We start from the raw sequence: 23,441 nt of genomic DNA, 5'->3' as shown, positions 1-23,441 counted from the left end.
AGATTCTTATTCCATCCCTTCAACAGGAAAGCATAAACCTAGGGATAAAGGTCAGTTAAGGGCTCCATCTTCTCTGGCAGTCAAAGGGAAAAGGAATGATTGATTTGAGAACTCAGCTCAACAGCTGATGAGGGTTGGAGTAACAGAAAATAATTAAGGAGGTTGAAGAAGAAAACTTCCCATTTTCTTTCCCTTTTCAGCACTCTAAGGAAGGGGTTCCCGAACTTTGTACACAGAGGTCCAGTTCACTGTCCCTCAGACCTTTGGAGGGCTGGACTATTAAAAAAAACAAAATTATGAACAAAATTGTATACCACTGTCTGGGATAGCCGAGGCTGTAGTGCTGACTGTGATGGGCCTGTCACACCTTGCATAGGCCCAGCACTGCCACCACTATACCAGGCAGCAGTATACACAGTGTGGAATCTCCTCTCCCAGATTGCTGCTCACCATGCTGATGTCTTCCATTGTGCAGCCACACAATCCTTTGCATGGCACCTCATTGTCATTCAGTTACTCTCAGAACAAGGGGCCACACAAAGGATTATGTCACCAGAAGTAGTACTGTACATGTACAATGCCATGCTTTGTGGCACTGCCATATTCAGTGCTCCTCTCACTGACCACCAATGAAAGAGGAGTCCCTTGAAGAAGTGCAGTGGGGGCCAGATTAATGGCCTCAGGGGACCACATGTGGCCCATGGGCTGTAGTTTGGATAGAGGTCTATTTTTGAGGCCAATTTCACAACAGGAACTGGAGGGGGAGCCAGAGAGCTGCCTGTGGGAACTAACACAGGCAGTTGGATCTTTGGTGTTGGGTGAGAAAGAAACTTATCTTTTTAGTTTTATAAGTTATTGTAAGAATATAGAGATTCAATTTTAGCTTAGGATAAGATAGTAAGAAAAAATATCTTTTGTTTAGTCAGTAAGTGTAGTTCAGTGCAGGTCCACCTTGGTGGACAAGAAGAAATTCTGTGAGGATCAGTTTTGGGGGGCTTTATTTAGATATTTAGAATAAGATAAACAGATTTCATATATTATCCCTAACTACTAGTTTCTATCCTTCTTCATTTTCCTACCTCAACCAGTAATGAATTATAGTTGGATTAAATTGTTCATGGCTGTCCATCTAACATCTGAAATTCAGTTTAAACTTTGACATCTTTAGCTGATTATAACTGGCCATTACTATTTCCTAATATTCAATACTAGTCCAGATTAATTATACTTACAACAGCTTGGCCCCATACCAGATTTAGTCACTTATAATAGCTGGGCAATGCCAACAGGCTATTAATAATCAATAAAACCATCACATTCCTGGTATAAATGCTATCTGATTGTAATTTATGGTGTTTGTAATATATAATTATAATCTTATTAGCATTTGTTTTAAAAGTTTTTGCATCAGTATTCATCAGGAAATTGATCTGTTATTTTCTTTCTCTGTTTTTACTCTCCCTGGTTTAGGTATCAAGAATCAGTACCACATCTGTGTCATAATTTTTTTCATTTTAATTTATGTCTTAAAAGTAATACTAAGTACTTGTTCCAAGGCAGAATAGTAGTAAGGGCTGGGCAATTGAGGTTAAGTGACTTGCCCAAGGCCACACAGCTAGAAAGTGTCTAAGGCCACATTTGAACTGAAAACCTATCATCTCCAGGCCTGACTATCCATACACTGAGTCACCTAACTGACCCATTAAAACATATATTTTAAGGTATATCTATTTTGAAACTCTTTATATAGCTTTGGGGTTAATTATTCTTAAATTGTTTTTGTTTATAGAATTTAACAGTGAATACATTATTTTTCCTGGAGTTTTTTTTTTTCTTAGGGTGCTCATTAGCTACTTACTAAATTTATTTTTAACATTAGGGTTATTATGTATTTTATTTCCTCTCATAAATCTGAGTTTATTTTTATGCAAATATTCATTTTATTTAAATTGTCAGTTTTACTGCAATATAATTGATCAAAATAACTCCTAATTATTATTTCATTTAATATTTATTTGTGGTGTGTTCATGCTTTTCATTTTTGATAATGATTATTTGGTTTTCTTCTTTATTTTTTATTAAAATTATATCATTATTTACTTGTTTTATTGTTTAATATCAGGCCAGTTTATAGTTTTATTTATTAGTTAATATTTTATAACTTTTTTATATTAAGCTTTTCTTTATTATGAATTTTTATTTTGCTTAGATGTTATTCATCCATAGTTTAATTTTAATTACATGTCCAATTCATTGATATCTTTTTTCTCTTTCTTTTATGATATACAAATATACTGGCTAATTTCTTCATTTAATTTTTTTTATTTTTCCTCATTTACATGAAACAAAATGTATAACATTCATTTTTTAAAAATTGAAATCTGAATTCTCTCCCTCTTTCCCCTCTCTCTACCCTTAGACAAATAGTCTAATATAAATGTTAATTTATAATCTAATATAAATTTTACTTTTGTAATCAAGGAAAAAATTCAAATTAGTATTTCTCATGGAAGAAAATTAATATTAAAAAATGAATAAAGAAAATGAAAGGTAGTACACTTTGGTCTGGATTTAGGTTTTATAAGTTCCTTTAAAAAACATGTCATTTTTTATCATAAGCCTTTTGGGATTGTCTTGGATCAATATATTGGTGAAAATGGCTGTTATTCACTGTTATTTATCCTGCAATATTGCTGTTGGTGTGTATAATATTCCCTTTATTCTGAATGATTCATTCTGTATCAATTCATGTTAGTCTTTCATGCTTTTTCCAAAATCATTCTGTTGAAAATTTAATATAATAGAATAATTACATCACAATCATATACCACAAATTTTTTAGCTCTTCCCCATTAATGAGCATACTCTCACTTTCCAGTTCATCACCATCATAAAAAGAACTGTCATTAATATTTTTGTTGTATAAATCTATCCTTCTCTTTGTTTTTTGTTGTTTATCTCTTTGGGATATTGCTAGGTTGCAGGGCATGAAAAGCTTTATAGCCCTTTCTTTGGACATAGATTCAAACTGCTCTCCAGAAAGGTTGAATTAGATCACAATTAACCTAAAAGTGCATAAGTATCTTAATATTCCTATATTCTCTTAAACATTTCTCATTTTTCTTTTCTATTATAATAGCCAGTCAGATGTGGTACCTGGTTTTAATTTTTATTTCTTTAATCAGAAATAATTTAGGGAGTTTTTATATGACTATAGATAACTGTGATTACTTCATCTGAAAATTGCCGATACATATCATCTGACTAGCAGTTAGGGAATGACTTGGGTTCTTATCCATTTAACTCATTTTCTCTACATATTTGAGAGATGAGATCTTTATTTACAGAAATTTGTAATATTTTCATAATTATAATTACCTGCCATCTTATTTTCCCCTTTACTTATTCCCTTTTACTCTGCTTTTATATAGGGTAAAATAGATTTCTATACCCAACTGAGTGTATATTTGACACAATTCTATTGAGAGTAAGGTTCAAGTGCTCACCTCCCAACCTCCCCCATATTTCCTTCCACCATCTCTCAACACATTCTTTTTTATCATTCCTTAATTTTTTTTAATTTTTAGATAATATCCCATCATAGTCGACTTAAGCCCATGCTCCCTATCTAAGCATATTCCTTCTAATTATCCTAATAATGACAAAGTTCTTAAACATTAGAATTATCTCCCCATGTTAAATTTTTAACAATATAACATTTATGAATCTTTCATGATTTCTCTATCCATTTCATCTCTTTATGCTTTGCTGAGTCTTACATTTCAAGGTCAAATTTTATTTTCATATCTGGTCTTTTCACCATGAATGTTTGAAAGTCCTCTATTTTAATGAATGTTTTGTTTTCACCAGAAGTATTTATTATTGTATTCTTAGCTCCTTTCCCCTGTGGAATATAATATTTCTAGCCACTTAATCTTTTAATTTATGAGCTGTTAAATTTTTTGTTATCCTGACTGTGGCTCTGTGATACTTGAATTATTTCTTTTTGGGTTCTTGCAATATATTTTTTCTTGACCATCTAGCTTTTGAATTTGGCTATAATATTCTTAAGAGTTTTCATTTGGGAATCTCTTTCAGTAGATTATTGATGGATTTTTTTTCAGTTTCTATTTTATCCCCTCATTCTAAAAATATTAGGACAGTTTTCCTTGACAATTTCTTTTAAGATGATTACCAGGAATATTTTTGATGATAGCTTTCAGATAGTCCAATTATTCTAAAATTTATCTACATTCTCCTTATTGCTCAAGCTGGTTGTTTTTCAAATAAGATATTTAACATTTTATCCTTTGATTTCATTTTATTGTTTCTTGATGTCTCACGAAGTCATTATCTCCCATTAGCTTGAATTCTAATTTTTAAGAAAATATTTTCATCAGTGTGATTTTGTTCATCCTTTTCCATTTGACAAATTGTACTTTTCTTCTTTTTCAGTGCAATTTTGGACATGTTTATCCATGTTTCCCATATTTCTTAAGGAGTTTTTCTCTTTGGTGGATTTTGTCTATCTTTTACATTTGGTTTATTGTGTTTTTTAAGATGTTATTTTCTTCAATATTTTTTTTCTTTTTTACCAACATGTTGATTTTTAATGATTTTCTTTTATAATTCTAATTTATTTCCCCAATTTTTTCTCCACCTCCATTATTTGATTTCTAAAATCCTTTTAGAGGTGTTATAGCAATTATTTTTTATTTGAAATGAATTTAATTTTTTTCTTTCAAAATTTAGATGCACTAGTTTTGACTTTGCTATCTCCTTATGAGATTGGACTTTGAACTTTCCTGTCACTATAATAATTATTATGAGTTTATTTTTAAAATTAATTTCCCTCATTTTCCAGCCTATTTTTTAACTTTGACTTTAAAAAATATGGTAAAATTCAGTTCTGTAATTGTGCTATATGAGGCACTTTACCAAGCTTCATGTTTTTGAGAAGTTGCTTTCCAAGCTAGTTATGGGGATCTATGTTTTTAGTTATTTCAAGGTGGTCAGATGTAAAAAGAACTATATGTACTAACATCCTTACCTGTGCACTCATCTAAGACAGACCATACTCTGTCTTTTATTCCCTATAGTAGTAGTCTCTCAGAAGCTGAGAATGATGATTGCCTTTGTGCAAAAATCAGAAAGATACTTGTGGGTGAAAAAGATTTATGTGGAAAAGTCGGTGCACAGAGTCAGTCCCACTCTCTCGGCAGTAGAAGCCTGGATCCAGTGGCACAAAAAATCATTATACCTGGAGACTTCCTCAGCTGCATTGGGTGACTGTGCTGTTCTTTATGCTCCAACACACCCTAAGCACTCCACAGTGCTTTTCTGCGTCACCATCTCAGCCATTGAAACTTCTTATTGGTTTCTTCCACCTGTTCAGCCGAAGCAGTCTTCACATGCTGGGTGAGCAAAACCCTAGTTCACCAGGGGTCAACAATGACCCGATGTCTACCCTCACAAGGTTTGGCTGGCCTGTCAAAGCTGTTGCCCAGGGTGTGGCCGCTGCCACATGCTAGCAGCTACTGGGAGCCACAAGTGAGAGCTGGGTGTCAGGTAGGGGTCAGAGGCTGAAGAGCTGCCCTAAGAGGGCATGATAAGCCATCCATACCAAGGGTGCTACCCCTCCCTGAACACCCCATACACCCCTTACTCCCTAGAACTGTGTTATAAACATGGATTTTGGGGCAGTCTCATTCTCCATATCACAAATCTTTCTTTCACACACATTATCATTATCATCTAATTTTTTTACTCTGTTGCACAAAAATTTGTTTTGAGACATTATTTTGAAGTAATTTGGAGAAGAATATTTGGAGATCTCAATTTTCTATACACTGCCATCATGTCTTAGAAGTCATCACTAAACTTTTATTAATACATCGATTTTCCTCATCACATTAAGGAACATTGCTATGATATAGTTATGCCTGAAAACATCCAGAATTGTTGTTGGTATATCTAACTAATCTATTATATTACTCATGTCAAAATTTTGAGAGTTTCCTAGGTTAATATGTTTTAGAAACATAAACTATTTTACAGATAAAATAGTACAAGCTAACTATAGCACAGAGTAGGGAAATGAAGGCAAGACAAGTTATTTATATCATTCTATTTAAAAGTGGAAAATCTGGGGTTTTAATCAACATTTGTATCAAAACTTATTGTCCTAGGGTGGCAGAGTCAAGATGGTGGCATAGAGGCAGCAAAAGTTTAGACGTCTAAAAGCCCTTTCTTACAGATTAAAAACCAAATGCTCCTAGGAGACTGAAAACCAAACCTAACAAAAACACAGAGCCAAGGAACCCTCTTGATGTAATCAACTTAAAATGTAACCCCCCCCCAGCCTGAATTTGAGAACACTGAGGTTTAAGGGGAAGGAAGGAAGAAGGAAGGTCCCAGGACCCCTCCCCCACCTCCAGTATTGAGCCTCCAGCAGTGGCTGTAATCTCTGGGAAAACAAGGGTGCTAGTCTGGAGAGAGTAACTTGTGGGCAAAGCTGGGCCAGGCTCAGGGCTTAGAACATAGGCGGGGGAAGCAGCTGCAAAAAGAAGCAGAGAAGGCAGACTAGTTGCAGCCAAGACATTCTATATTTCCCACCCCTTCCTGAGGTTTGGCCTCAGGGCACATCTAGCTCTGCAAGTTCAACTCCCCTGAGCTTAAACTTATCAAGCCTTCAGAGGAGAGGGAAGCTCAAGCTCCAACATCCCTCTCCCACAGATTGCTGTGAGAGCCTTGCTAATTTCCAAGGGTGAAAGTTGACAGAAAAGACCTAATCAACAGATCCAACACTTAATGAGATGAGCAAGAGTGCAGGCAACTACAGGGGAAAAGAAGGGTCAAATATGAGCAAGCAATAGAAAAAGAAAAAAGAAATTACAATCGACAGCTTCTATCCAGGCAACAAACAAAGAACAAATGCAACAGAGGAGGGTAAAGGAACACCAAGCAAAAAACAAAGAAACTCCAATGAATTTGACACGGGCTTTGGAAGAACTCTAAATGCAGTTCAAAACTCAATTAATAGAGGCTAAAGACCACTGGGAAAATAACCTAAAAAGCAAGATAAGTCATCTGGAAACAAAAAATAGTGTCTTGAAATCCAAAATTAATCAGCTTGAAAATGAGGCAAGGGAGATGAAAGATGAGGCAAAGAAGATGAAAGATGACCTCCAAAGAAAATCAGACCATAAGGAGAAGGATGACCAAAAAGCCAGGGTTGAAATCCAGGCTTTAAGAACAAGAATACAACAATTAGGAGAAAGAGGCTTCACAAGGCAGCAAGAAACTATGAAACAATATCAATAGAATGAAAAAAATTGAGGAAAATATGAAGCACCTCATTCACAATACAGAACATTTAGAAAATTATTCTAGGAGAGACAACTTAAGAATCACTGGTCTAGTGAAAGACCATGACAAAAGAAAAAGCCTGGACATCATTCTACAGGAAATTATCCAAGAAAACTGCCCCATCATTCTAGAACAAGAAGGAAAAGTGGAGATTGAAAGAATCCACAGATCACCTCCTGTACTTAATCCCCAATGGACAATACCCAGGAATGTTAAAGCCAAATTGAAGAACTACCAGCCCAAGGAAAAATATTACAAGCTACTAAAATAAGCAATTAACATACCATGGAACTATAGGAAGGATAATAAAGAATCTGGCTGCATCTACAATGAAAGATCAAAAGGCATGGAATATGATATTCTGGAAAGCAAGGGAACTAGGTCTACAACCAAGAATCAACTACCCACCAAAACTGACTTTACTCTTAAAGGGGAAAGTATGATCATTTAATCAAATAGAAGAATTCCAAGCATTTGTAAAGAAAAGACCTGAACAGAAAATTTGATGCCCAAACACAGAAACCAAGTGAATAATCAAAAGGTAATTCAGAAAGTGGGAAAAAAGACAAACAAAACAAAAAAAAAAGCTTTTTAAGGGACACAATAAGTTAAAATGATATGTATCCCAAGAAGAAAATAGAATATTGGTAACTCTTAATAATTATTTTTATCACCTGGGTAGCTAGAAGAATTATACTTAGAGGGAGCAATGACAATATGTATAGGATTAAATGCCAAGACATAAATATGTATATAGATATATGTAGGCATACATATGCATATGTATGCATATATATGAATATATAGAAATAGAGTTTTAAAAAGAGGTTGATACTAAGAGAAATGAGAAAAGAAACAAAATGGAGTAAATTTATATGTCACAAAGAAGGGCATGGTGAAAGGGGGAGAACATCAATATGCTGGAAGGGTAAAGAGGATGTAGATAGGAAATAATCAATTCTTACATGCATTGAAATTGACTCAAAGACAGAAGAACAATCAAATACAATGGGGCAGATAATTGATATGAGCCATATATGGAAGTAGAAGGATAACAAATGGATTGGTGTGGAGGGAAGCAATACAAGGGAGGGAGAGAGTGGAGGTAGTTTAAAAAGACTATAAAGAAAATAAATCAGGATTAGAAGGGAGGGTGTAGAAAAGGAAGTAAAATAAGGGTGGGAATTAGAGGGACCAATTTAAAAACACTGATGTAGAAGGCAATAGTGAAAGAAGAAAAGGCAGGACTAGGAGTAGATATCAAAATGCTAGGAAACACACAGATGGTAATCATAACTCTGAATGTGAATGGAATGAACTCACCCATAAAACACAAGTGAATAGCAGAGTGGATTAGAAACCAAAACTCTACCATATGCTGTCTACAAGAAACAAACATGAGGAAGGTAGACATACATAGGGAAAAAATAAGAGGTAGAGCTAAATCTATTGAGCATCAACTGATAAAAAGAAGGCAGGAGTCACAATCATGATATCTGACAAAGGCAAAGTAAAAATAGTTCTAGTAAAAAGAGATAGGAAAGTAATTACAACCTGATAAAAGGCAGTATAGACAATAAGGAAATATTTGTACTCAACATGTATGCACCAAATGGCATAGCATCCAAATTTGTAAAGGAGAAACTGGTGGAGCTGTAAACCTCAAAATTTCTTAGACTTATAAATGTTGGAAATTTCACGATTGGGAAATTTCATACTTGAAAAATTCCCTATTGATAGTGGGTCTTGGCTATTGGAATGTGAACCCCATTGGCATGAGAGTTTCCCCCTCTTACCTTCTTAAGATTACTTTAGGACAGAAACCTTTTGCTGAACAATGGAAAGGACTTTGACCTATGCTTAAGCATAGAACCGGAATTTCTTTGAGTCATGATTGATTTTAGAATTGATACAATGGAGATACTTGGAATCAATCTCCACCCTATTCAGTCCTAACAGGATTGAGTAAGGGCTGCAGCCTAGATCAAAATTTAATTATTCCAATCTCTACCCTACTCACGTTAACAGGATTTAGAAAGGGCTGTAGCAAAGGATCAAAGATTTAATTATTTGAAAATATTACCTTCAACAGACATGTGCAAAGCCAGAGACCTCTGGGCGGTCCTGGGTTAAGCTAGAGCCTCCATTGGCACAGGGAAAATGATGGACAGTGATTGGTAGATGGGAGAACTGAGGGGAGGCAACTTGAATGGTTTCCTTAAAGAGAGAGGGGTCTGAAGACTCAGGGTGGGTGTGTTTTTAGGAGTTTGTCGGAGTGGTTGTTGTGTGCTCTGAGAAGCTTGCGCTGAAGGAAGCTGAAGGTGGGGGCCCCCGGAGACTGTTTCTCCATTTTTGGTCACATGAGTAATAGGGACTGATCTCCTTTCATTGCCCCAGCTATCTAAGGGCTTGGGCCTTTTGGCCCAGCCTAAACAGAAGGGGTATTTAAGCCCTATTCCCTTCTCTCCCCTTTCTCTCTCCCTCTATCTCTCTATCTCTAATTTGTTTCTTCCTCCTGTTTGTAATTAAAACTCCATAAAAGATTGACTGCTGACTTGAGTTTTCATTTAGGAATTACATAGCTGAATTCCTTGGCAACCTTAAATTAATATATATCAGTCTTTAAAAGTTATTTCCTTATCACATTGTGGCGACCACGAAGTTATTTCCTTATCACAGAGCTGAAGGATGAAATAGATAGAAAACTATACTAGTGGGAGACCTGAAACTTCCTCTTTCAGAACTAGATGAATCAAACAAAAAATAAATAAGAAAGAGGGAAGAGAAGTGAATGAAATCTTAGAAAAATTACAGTTAGTACATATGTGGAGAAAAATAAATAGGAACAATAAGGAATATGCCTTCTTTTCAGTAGCTCATGGTACATTCACAATGATTGTCCATGTACTAGGGCATAAAAACATTGCAAACAAGTACAAAGGAAAAAAATAATAAATACAACCTTCTCAGATCACAATGCAATGAAAATAATAATTAGTAAAAATACATGGAGAGGCAAATACAAATTAATTGGAAATTAAACAATAAGTTTCTCCAAAATTGATTAAAGAACAAATTATTGAAACAATTAATAATTTCATTTAAGAAAATGACAATGATGAGACATCCTTTCAAAACCTATGGGATGCAGTCAAAGCAGTAATCAGCGGAAAATTTATATCCTTAAGTCCATACATTAACAAAATAGAGATGACAGAGGTCAATGAATTGGGCATGCACATTAAAAAATCTAGAAAGTGAACATATTAACAATCCTCAGATGAAGACTAAATTTGAGATCCTAAAAATTAAAGAAGAAATTAATAAAATGAAAGTCAAAGAACTATTGATTTAATAAATAAGACTAGAAGCTGGTACTTTGAAAAAACAAATAAAATAGACAAGGTACTCCTCAATCTAATTAAAAAAGGAAAGAAGAAAACCAAATTGACAGTATCCGAGAAGAAAAGGGAGACCTCACCTCTAATGAAGAGGAAATTAAGGCAATCATTAAAAACTATAATGCCCAATTATATGGCAATAAATATGCCAATCTAGGTGATATGGATGAATATTTACAAAAACATAAATTGCCTATAGTAACAGAGGAAGAAATAGATTACCTAAACCACCCCATATCAGGAAAAGAAATTGAACAAGCCATCATAGAACTGCCTAAGGAAACCCCCCCCAGATCCAGATGGATTCACAAATGAATTCTATCAAATATTCTAAGAACAGTTAATCACAATATTATACAAACTATTTGACAGAATAAGCAAAAAACAAATTCTACTAAATTCCTTTCATGATACAAATATGATACTTATTCCAAAGCCAGGCAGGTCAAAAACAGAAAAAGAAATCTATAGACCAATGTCCTTAATGAACATAGATGCAAAAATCTTAAATATAATACTAAGGAAAAGACTCCCTCAAGTCATAACAAGGGTTATTTATTATGACCAGGTTGGATTTATGCCAGGAATCCAAGAATGGTTCAATATTAGGAAAACCATCCACATAATTGTCCATATAAAGAAGCAAACTGACAAAAATAACATGATGATCTCATTAGATGCAGAAAAAGCCTTTGACAAAATACAACACCCATTCCTATTGAAAACACTAGAAAGCATAGGAATAGAAGAGACTTTCCTAAAAATATTAAACAGTATTTATCTAAAACCATCAGCAAGCATCATCTGCAATAGTGATAAATTAGAAGCATTCCCAATAAGATCAGGGGTGAAACAAGGATGCCCATTATCACCTCTATTATTTAGCATTGTACTAGAAACACTAGCAGTAGCAATTAGAGAATAAAAATAAATTCAAGGTATTAAAATAGGCAATGAAAAGACCAAGCTATCACTTTTTGCAGATGATATGATGGTCTACTTAAAGAATCCTAGAGAATCAACTAAAAAGCTAGTGAAAACAATCAACAATTTTAGCAAAGTTGCAGTATATAAAATAAACCCACATAAGTCATCAGCATTTCTATATATTTCCAACACATGTCAGCAGCAAGAATTAGAAAAAGAAATTCCATTTAAAATCACCCTTGACAATATACAATACTTAGGAATCTATTGCTGAGACAAACACAGGAACTATATGAACACAACTACAAAACACTGTCTACACAATTAAAACTAGATCTAAACAATTGGAAAAATATCGATTGCTCATGGGTAGGATGAGCTAACATAATAAAAATGACAATCCTCCCCAAATTAACTTACTTATTTAGTGTCACACCCAATGAACTACCAAAAATCTTTTTTAATGAATTAGAAAAAAATAAAACTTAACGTTCATTTGGAAGAAAAAAGATTATGGATATCCAGGGAAATGATGAAAAAAATGCACAGGAAAGTGACCTAGCAGTCTCAGATCTCAAACTATATTATAAAACAGTGGTTATCAAAACAATGTGGTCCTGGCTAAGAGGCAGAAAGGAGTATCAGTGGAATAACCTTGATGTAAATGACCTCAGCAAGACAATCTATAATAAGCCCAAAGATCCCAGCTTTGGGGACAAAAATGCACTATTTAATAGAAACTGCTGGGAAAATTGGAAGACAGTATGGGAGAGATTAGGTTTGGATCAACATTCCACACCCTATACCAAGATAAACTCAGAATGGGTGAATGCCATGAATATAAAGAAGGAAACTATAAGTAAATTAGCTGAACACAGAATAGTATACATGTCAGATCTTTGGGAAAGGAAAGATTTTAAAACCAAGCAAGAGTTAGAAAAAAATCACAAAATGCAAAATAAATAATTTTTATTACATCAAATTATTTTTTTTGTACAAACAAAACCAATGCACCCAAAATTAGAAGGGAAGCAACAAATTGGGAAATAATCTTCATAACAAAAATGTCTGACAAAGGTCTAATTACTCAAATATATAAAGAGCTAAATCAGATGTAAAAAAAAATCAAGCCATTCTCTATTTGATAAATGGGCAAGGGACATGATTAGGTAATTTTTAGTTAAATCAATCAAAAATATTAATAAGCACATGAAAAAGTGTTCTAAATCTCTTATAATCAAAGAGATGCAAATCAAAACAACTCTGAGGTATCACCTCACACCTAGCAGATTGGCTAACATGACAGCTATGGAAAGTAATGAATGCTGGAGGGGATGTGGCAAAGTAGGGACATTAATTCATTGCTGGTGTGGTTTTGAACTGATCCAACCATTCTGGAGGGCAATTTGGAACTTTGCCCAAAGGGAGCTAAAAGAATGTCTTCTCTTTGATCCAGCCATAGTACTGTTGGTTTTGTATCCCAAAGAGATAATAAGGGAAAAGACATGTACATGAATATTCATAGCTGCACTCTTTGTGATGGCAAAGAATTGGAAAATGAGGGAATGCCCTTCAATTGGGGAATGACTGAAAAATTTGTGCTTTCTTTTGGTGAAGGAATATTATCATGCCCAAAGGAATAATAAAGTGGAGGAATTCCATGGGAGATGGATTGATCTCCATGTATTGATGCATAGTGAAAGGAGCAGAACCAGGAGAACATTATATACAGAGACTGATATGGTAGTAGTCTCTCAGTAACCGAGGATGACGATTGTCATTGTACATTTTTGTGCACAAAGACACTTGCGCATGAAGATTTAAGTGGAAAAGTAGATGCACAGAGACAGTCCCACTCTCTCGGCGTGGGAAGCCTGGGTCCAGTGGCATGAAAAGTCGTTACACCTGGAGACTTCCTCAGCTGCAATGGATGACCATGTTGTCTTTTGTGCTCCAACACGCCCTAAGCACTCCACAGTGCCTTGCTGCATTGCCATCTCAGCCGTTGAACATTCTTGTTGGTTTCTTCTGCCTGTTCCGCCGAAGCAGTCTTCACATGCTGGGAGAGAGAGAGGCAGAGAGAGATAGAGACTAATACACCATGGTACAATTGATTTTAATGGGGTTCTCCATTAGTGGCAATGCAGTGATCCTGAACAACCTGTAGGGATCTATGAGAAAGAACACTATCCACATTCAGAAGAAAAATCATGTGAGTATAAACATCGAGGAAAACTGCTTGATTACATGGTTTGAGGGGAATATGATTGGTATTATAGACTCTAAATGAATGTCCTAGTGCAAATATCAACAACATGGAAATAGGTTCTGATCAAGGACACATGTAATATCCAGTATAATTGTGTGTTGGCTACATGAAGGGTGGGGAAAGGGAGTGAGGTAAAGAATATGATTCCTGTAACCAAGGAATAATGTTTCTAAATTGACTAAATAAAATTAAAAATAAATAAAAATAAAGAACTTTAAGAAATAAAGTTCTTCTATACTTTCAAAAAATTTTATTGTCTCATCTAATGCAATTTTGATGTGTTTTCTTCAGTTCTGAGAATTTTGCAAGAATGATTACTGCAGTACTCAACATGATATGCAATATTCCAGTGTTGGTCATCTCTGACCTATTTAAAATTAAACATCTTTCCCACTTCATCTTTATACCTAAATTCTATTTTTATTTCAAATCTCATCTTAAGCCCCTCATACAATATGAAGTTTTAGATAATTCCCCTAATCAAAAGTAATATCATTTATTGAATTTATTCTTTGTTATTCCTATCCTATGTAATATTGTACAGTATTTATTCATACTACTATACTTTATTATACCACATTTTAAGTACTGGTTCTATCACTGACACTAAATGACAAGTTTTAAATTGCAAATATTTTATTTTTCTTCATGTCATCATATTTTTAGAGCCTCTTTCAATGCAGTATATCTAGTAAACATTCACAAATTATTCCCTGACAATAGATAATATGAGAAATATAAAGCTACTGGAATGATTTCTCACTTTCTTGAAGATTTGGAGGAGATAGGCTATTGCTTTCTATACTTATGGGTGAAAAAAGGAGCATATGAAAAATAAGCCACCTATTTTTTTGTACATTTACAATTACCACTTATTAAGGGAATGAAAAAATTAAAGAATATAATCATGAATTTGCCTAGTATTTTTTATGAGAAAAACTTGATTGGCTATTTGCCTTGCACTAAAATTTATCATTCACATCAGTTTAATAATAGCATCTTATGATGATATAGATGCTTATATCCTGGGGGTCCCCAGTGTGCTTCACCAACTCAATTCATACAGGGTTCATTTTGCCACTAAAATGAAACAATTTCCAGTGTTGACAACAGAAGCCAAGCAGACAATATGCATATAGCATATGGTGCAACAGTGGGGATAGAGAAGGCATTGGCCAAGAAAATTAAAACAAACCTTTATCCTTGTGAAACATGTCTTGAATCATTTATGCCAAAATAACTTTAAAAAAGTAAATTTTGCTAAAAAATCCAATAACTCTAACCAAAAGAGTTGATAGCATTCATGCTGAATAAGCAACTTAGTAGAAACCAGAATTTCCAGAAATGTTTGTCATTTCAAGAACTTGATGTTGCCTACAGGATTTCTCTCATACCTTATTGGCTACATAGAAAGATGTATTCCTCTAGAGGACAAAGTGGCTTGTAATTTATTCTAATCTATTGTACAGAAATATCTTTGCTTCTCCATAAACTAGGATAGAAATGACAGTTGAACTATTTTAAACTTTCATATTGTGTCAAGGCATAATTATATTTTTGATAAAATCTGACAGGAATCTTATTCAGTGAAAAGGAAGCTGCACAATAGGTGTGCCCTGCTACATTGCAACCTAATGGTTGAATGTATTCACTCTTAAGTGAATCAATTTGTTCTTTCCCCATAAATGTTTGTTTGGATTTGAATCAGTGAGGTTTCTGGCACTATCCCTATACAATTTCATGAGAACTTTCAATGACATGCATTATATGTTTTGTATCCTCAAATAGTTGTAAATAAAAGTTGTCTTTGGTACTCTGGTACTGTGCCAAGTGAATGACTATTCATTTGATTTTCTATCAGGAAACATATTTCTACATCTTCCATAATTAACCTGCCAATCTAATTTGAGCACAAAACTTCTGCCAGGTACCATGGAGAAGATTAAAAGCTTGGAATTCAGCTTATAGTATTGGCATTCTTTCATATTTTCACATTAACCTTGCATAATGGACTTAAACCAATTTAATTTTTAGTATTGGGTGTCTCATTTGGGTGTCTACCTGGACTATCAATCTATGTCCTAGAAAAGTAAAATAAAACCAATTCCACTGTAACATTCAGGAGAATAAACAATTAGATGTGACTGAAAGGAATATATTGAACAGAAAAGGAGGTTCAAATTTCCATTCACAAAGTAGCCAAGGTTGATAAATAACCCATTTATGCTAATCCAGAATCTAGAAATGATAAAAATCCCATACTTAACATGAATTCATAATATCTACTTAGTGAAAAACTCCCTAAATATGCATTGAAAATGTAACTAGTTGTATGCTGCAATAGTAGTAGTAGTAGTAGTCTCTCAGTAACCGAGGATGACAATTGTCTTTGTGCATTTTCATCTACGGTGTATAGATGAGTGTGCACAAAGACACTTGTGCATGGAGATTTAGTGGAAAAGTCATTGCACAGAGACAGTCCCACTCTCTCGGCGTTGGAAGCTGCATTGGATGGCCATGTTGTCCTTTGTGCTCAAACACGCCCTAAGCACTCCACAATGCTTTGCTGCGTCGCCATCTCAGTCGTTGAAACGTCTTATTGGTTTCTTCCATCTGTTCAGCCAAAGCAGTCTTCACATGCTGGGTGAGCAAAGCCCTGGTTCACCAGGGGTCTATGACCCAATGGCTATCCTCACAAGGTTTAGCTGGCCTGTAGAAGCCTTTGCCCAGGGTGTGGCCGCTGCCGCACGCTAGCAGCTACTGGGAGCCACAAGTGAGAGCTGGGTGTCAGGTGAGGGTAAAAGGCTAGAGAGCTGCCCTAAGAGGGCACAAAAAGCCCTCCATACCAGAGATGCTACCCTTCCCTGAGCACCCCATATACCCCTATGCTGTAATATCAATAGCCATTTCAACAGTGGATAAATGTGATGATTCAAAAACTCAGGACAATTAGCTTTTGAATAATCTATTTCTTTTGTTTGCCCATTTTAAATCAAGCTAAATAAGGGTCGTATCCAGACATGTCAAAATTGAATTTAAAATAATTGGTAGAAAAGTGTATAAGATTTGGAATGGAGAATCTGGATTTGAATGGGTTCTGCGATTTTTAATCTCTATGACATTCAACAAATCATTTAACTTTCTTATGACTCATTATTCTCATCTGCAAATTAGGAGTTTAAATTTGATGATCAACAAGATACTATATGTATGGCACTTTGAGGTTTTTGAAGGACTTTACATATCTTGTTAGCCTTGTAAGAACCTTATGATACTGGAACTGGTAATATCCTCATTTTGTAGATGAGATAATTGAAAATAAAAAAAAAAGCCTTACTTTCATCCTCATGAGGTCTCAGCTAGTAAGTGATAAACACAGTTTTTGAAACTAAGTTTTATTTATTTCATATTCAGAACTATAGCTTATAAGCCATGTAGAGGATCTGAATAAATCAAAGTCCACAATGTTGACTATCTCAAATATATGAAGTACTGTTTAACTTTCAACCTACATGAATGTAAGAAAGAAGGAAAAACCAAACATTTATTATTCTGTAACAGACTACATGAGTCACTTTTCTTATGAACTCTATTACTCTAATAATTATTAATATAAACCTTTTTAAATTGTTTTCTAATATTAATTGATAAGTAAATATTAGCAAAAAACTATGACATACTGTTGAGTCAAACTTCAAAGGAGGTCATTTATAAAATTTATTACATAATATCATTATTCAAAGAGTACAAATTAAAACAACTCCCAAAGATTTTTCCTACTTTTCTTCTGCCTATGATTATTCCAATATATAATTTTATTATGTCCCTTAAGTTTTGGTTGGTTATTGTTTTTTGTATTCATAGAGGACCAAAATGACCTCACCATGTCAGGATCAGTGTACAGTGTGTCTGACTTAGGATAATCAAAACATAACAAGCTTAGAAGGTTCTACCATGAGTCAGGCACAAGTAGTCATTATAAATGTTTGGAGTGAATTTATATCTGAATTTTTACATCTCATATTTCTTTTGAGCTACTGCCATTATCCTTTGCTCATAGAACACAGAGCCCTTTTTATGTGGGCATGCTATGCTGAATAGTCCTTTATTCATGCCTTTTGTCTCACAATCAATACCAAACTTCTTCAAAATGACCTTTGTAAATGTAATTTTATGACTTCTTACAACTTCCATAACTACTTGCCATGTGTGAATTGTCTATACAATCATCTTTCATGCAAACATATGTTTTTCATTCATACAACATGACTAGCCTATTGGAATTATATTCTCCACGGTAGAGTTTGAACTCCTGGCATTTCAGCTTGAGAATGGACCTCTGTGTCTAGTAGTTTATCTTGCTAGATGATCTTCAGAATCTTCCTAACACAATTTAAATAGAAATCTTTCAATTTCCTGGCATTTCCCTGGTACATTATCCAGGCTTCACAAGAGTACAACAATTAGGTCAGCACTTTGGTAAACTGCCCAATAACTCTTCTCTCCCACACTTTCTTTTGGAACCTCTCAAACACTGAACAAAGTTTTGAAATGCTTATGTTAACCTCAACATATATGTGTCCATCCCAGGAGAATGTATTACCAACCTAAATAAACATATCCATAGCATTCAAGATTTCTCTATCTGGTATAAGCATATTGAAGATCCATGGTAGAGAATAATGGTTATGAACTGAGATTTTACTGGAGCAGAGACTGTAAATTAGTAAGGCCATAGTATAAACTAGTGATGGTTAACCTATGGCATGGGTGTCAAAGATGGCATGTAGAGCACTCTGTGGGCACATAGTCAGCCCCACCCCCAACTGCCACTACCAGAATCCAGAAAGGCAGAGGGACTCAGGCAGAGCTGTATTCCTTCCCCTCTCCATCATGACTGATGACATTTTTTCACATCATTTGCCCCTCTGCCTAGCAGCCCAATGGGAGCTCAGAGGGGGTAATATGAGTGGTTCACAGGAGTCAGAACTAGAGGGGAGATTAGTGCTCAGGCAAGACCCCTCCCCCTCTTGTAACTCTATGAGGACATTCCTCTATCCAGCAGCTCAGTGAGAATGCTTCCCCCTTCTGCTGTGTGGTATAAGTTGGGCAAGGACATACCCAGCATGTGGTTGGGGGGTAGTGGCCCAGTACTCAGTCTAGAGGGTGGGGTGGGGATGGAGCCTAGCACTCCATCTTTAACAGATTTGCTATTATTGGTATAAATGGTTAGTGACCAAAACTTTTCTAAAATGACATCACTTTGGAAGTACTAAAAAGAAATAGGAATTAGCATTTAGTCACAGAATCTCATGTTAGCATTCCTTCCTCCTAGTAATGAGCAGAATCAACTTTAACAAAAATCCAGACAAAAGACAGTCTGGAAAAATGAGTAAATAAAAAAATAATTTTACCATATAAAACTTCTATAGTGACATGGAAACTCAGTACACAAACTTGAAAGACAACAACCAAATAAAAATGACAAACAAAATCTCAAAGGAAATTGTGAATTAGACATGAACTTAAAAAATGTCTAATAAGAGCTAGAAATAATTTCTAAAAAGCAAAAAAAAATAAAGGATTTCATTTTATTTTAATTAATTTAAATTATTTTTTATTGTTACATGATGTATGATTTCCCATTCCTCTTCACTCCCCCATCTTGGAGCTGACAAGCAATTTCACTAGGTTATACATGTAGCATTGTTCAAAACCCATTTCCATTTTATATATCTGCAACAGAGTGATATTTTAAAGCCAAAACCCCAATCATATCCCTATCCAACCAGGTGATTGATCATATTTTTTTTTTTGCTTTTCTACTCCCACAGTTCTTTCTCTAGATGTGGAAAACATTCTTTCTCATGAGTCCCTCTGAATTGTCCTGGATCATTGCATTGCAACTAATAGAAAAGTCTATTACATTCAATTATTTCACAATGTATCAGCCTCTGTGTACAATGTTCTCCTGGTTCTGCTCATTTTGCTCTGCATCATTTCTTGGAAGTCTTTATAGTTCAGTATTCCTTTTGGCACAATGGTATTCCATCACCATGAAATACCACAATTTGTTTAGCAATTCCTCAATTGAGGGACATCCCCTCATTTTCAAACTTTTGCCACCCCAAAGAATGTTCTTATAGATATTTTTGTACCAATATTTTCCTTATTTTATCTTTGGGGTACAAACCCAGAAGTAGCTTGGCTAGAATCAAAGGGAAGGCATTATTTTAAAGCCCTTTGGGTGTAATTCTAAATTGCCATATCCCTTCCAACATTTGCCACTTTCCTTTGATGCCATATTGGCAAATACCAACATAAATCATTTTTAAAAAAAAATAAGGAGTATGCTTAAATTTCTTCTAAAAACAAATATAGATCATATACAAAAACCAGGGAGAACAAAAATAGAGAAAAAACTATAGAGCAATTCTTTTCTTTTAAATTTATTTATTTAGAATAAATTTTAGAATTTATTAAGAATTTTGTCACAACCCCCCCAACATTCATTATTTTCCTGTAATTAATATAATAGTCCTATTGATCAATCTGCTAGGTGTGAGATGGTACATCAGAGTTGTTTTTATTTGTATTTCTCTAAACCGGAGAGATGTAGAAAACTTTTTCTTGTGCTTATTGATAGCTATTATTTCTTCATCTGAGAACTACCTATTAATATCCCTTGACCATTTGTTGATTGGGGAATGGCTTGATTTTTTTGTAAATTTGACTTAGTTCCTCATATAATTTGGAAAATAAACCTTTGTCAGAGACTTTTGTTATAAATTTTTCCCGAGTTTTTTGCTTAATTTCTAATTTTGGTTACATTGGGGATTTTTTGTACAAAGCCTTTTAAATTTGATGTAATTCAAATTATTCATTTTTATATTTTGTTATGCTCTCTATCTTCTGCTTGGTCTTAAATTCCTTTCTTTCTCACAGATCTGACAGGTATACTATTCTATGTTCACCTAATTAATTTATTATTTCACTCTTTATATTTAAGTCATTCATCCATTTTGAATTTAATTTGGTATAGGGTGCTAGATGTTGATCTAAACCTAATTTTCCCCATAGTGTTTTCCAATTTTCCCAGCAATTTTTGTCAAATAGCGAGTTCTTGTGCCAAAAGCTGGGATTATTGCGTTTATTGAACACTAGCATATTGAGGTCATTTACCGCTAGTCTATTCCAGTGATCCACCCTTCTATCTCTTAGGCAGTACCATATTGTTTTGATGACTACTGCTTTATAATACAGTTTAAGATCTGGTACTGCTGAGGCTCTATACATCACATTTTTTTCATCATTTCTCTCCATATTCTTGATCTCCTGTTCTTCCAGATGAACTTTGTTATAATTTTTTTTGTAGTTTGATATGTATGGTATCATACTATATATATCATTACTGAATAAGTAAATTAATTTGGCTAGGATTATCATTTTTATTATATTATCTCATCCTGTACATGAGCAATTAATGTTTTTCCCAATTATTTAGATGCAGTTTTAATTATGTAAAAACTTACACCAATTCTTCTAATAAATATTGATGATGAAAAAAATTAATATAGCAATGACAGGAAATCATAGAAATAAATCATCAAGATATGAAGATATGACCAAGTGAGATTTATATTTTAAAAATACAATGCTCATACAATATTAAGATATAATGATACCAAATGAAGATATTGATATTAAAACAACAAAAATCCTATGATAATACCAAAAGTTGTATTTTAACAAAATACAAAACATATTTCTCGAAAAATAAGAAAAATAAGAATGAATGTTTTTTTCTTAAAATGACAAACAGCATTTGCCTAAGATAAAGAGGAAACATTATCTGTATGAAGTATAAGCTAGAAATCTTATCAATAAGTCTATATGTCCAGTTTTACCTTTAATTTCACTCTTGAACCAATAACAAGAAAAAGAAAATGAAGGATTTATAATAGGCAATGAGAAAATATTTTTTTCATTCGTCATAGATGATATGATGGTATAATTAGAGAACATGAAGCAATTAAGAAAATTAAATGAAACATTTGACAGCTTTAGCGAAGTTACATATAAAATATGAGCATTCCTCTATCAAAAAAAGCTAGCAGGAAGAGATAGAAAAGTGAAGCCCATTTAACAATAGTGCAGAAATATAAAATACTTGGGAGACTACTTGTCATGAAATAACATTCATACTATATGGAGAAAAATAAAAGACATTTTTCCATGAAAAATAGACATAAACTACTATAGAAATACCCCCTTGCTCATGAATAGACTGAGATAACATAATTAAAATGAGTATTCTATTTAAATTAAGTTAATTGTTTTGTGATTTACCAACCAAACTGTCAAATAATTATTTAATAGCATTATTTTAAAAAATGTTTTGCACAAACAAAACCAGTATTGCCAATATTAGAGGTGTAAAAGGAGGAAACTGGGGAGTTGGAAATGTACAGTAAGATTCTCTGTTAAAGGACTCAATTCTCAAATATATTAGGAATTGATACAAATTTATGGAGATGAAATTCATTCCCAGTTAAAGATCTGGAAAATTCCTATGAATATGTTTTGACCACTTATTAGCTGGTGAATTGATTTTTGTTCTAAGAAGCTTTTAAAATATTTTTATATTTGAAAATTTTTCTGTCTACATAAACATATCTATAATTATCAACTATTATTAAATTATTACAGTATTTTATGAAGAAGACCTATATTTAGAGAAAGTCATTTGGCCTTCTAAACAAGCACATGATAAAGTGACTGAGCATTCATGGCGTGAAACCTAAACTCTAACCATTCTTGCAAATGTTCACAATAATTATTGTACAGAAGTAGACATGCTAAAAGAAAAAAAGTTTCCAAATAGAGAGGTTCTTCATGTAACTTTTCCAAAGCTTCTCATGATCTTCTAGGTGCATTTGGAAGATAAAATCAGGGGGATTAAAAGATTTTAATAGAGCACTTAATTTTTTAAATCAGATATAAAAAGTATACACACATGCAAAAATCAAATGTACTTATGTATATGTATACATATTATATATGCAAATATATCTATTCATGTATACATATATACATACACATACATTTGATTGTACTAATACATGGATCAAATAATATTTTAAATAACAGTTAATGACTTTACATAAATAAAATTCTTTAGATTTTGCAAAAAGATATTTTGCCTCATATCCTTGTAACAAATCTGTGATATATATAATGTAAATAATATTATTCTTATCTTATTGATTGCACCCATTGACCTGAGGTTAATATGACCATTAAAAATAAATTAAACTCACAGGAAGGAAAATTAAAGTGAAAAAGAGAACAATTCAGGTTTTATTATCTCATTTGCAGTAGATGCCTCACCATGTAGCTATAGTGGGTGCTTATAATTCCTTAAGGCATACCTAAATAACAGTATCTGAATCTATTCATAATATTTTTAATTATCA

Source organism: Monodelphis domestica, chromosome 4 (assembly GCF_027887165.1).
Source record: "Monodelphis domestica isolate mMonDom1 chromosome 4, mMonDom1.pri, whole genome shotgun sequence".
Classification (NCBI taxonomy): domain Eukaryota; kingdom Metazoa; phylum Chordata; class Mammalia; order Didelphimorphia; family Didelphidae; genus Monodelphis; species Monodelphis domestica.
The sequence above is the reverse complement of the archived record's forward strand: the minus strand, read 5'-3'. Positions refer to the sequence as shown.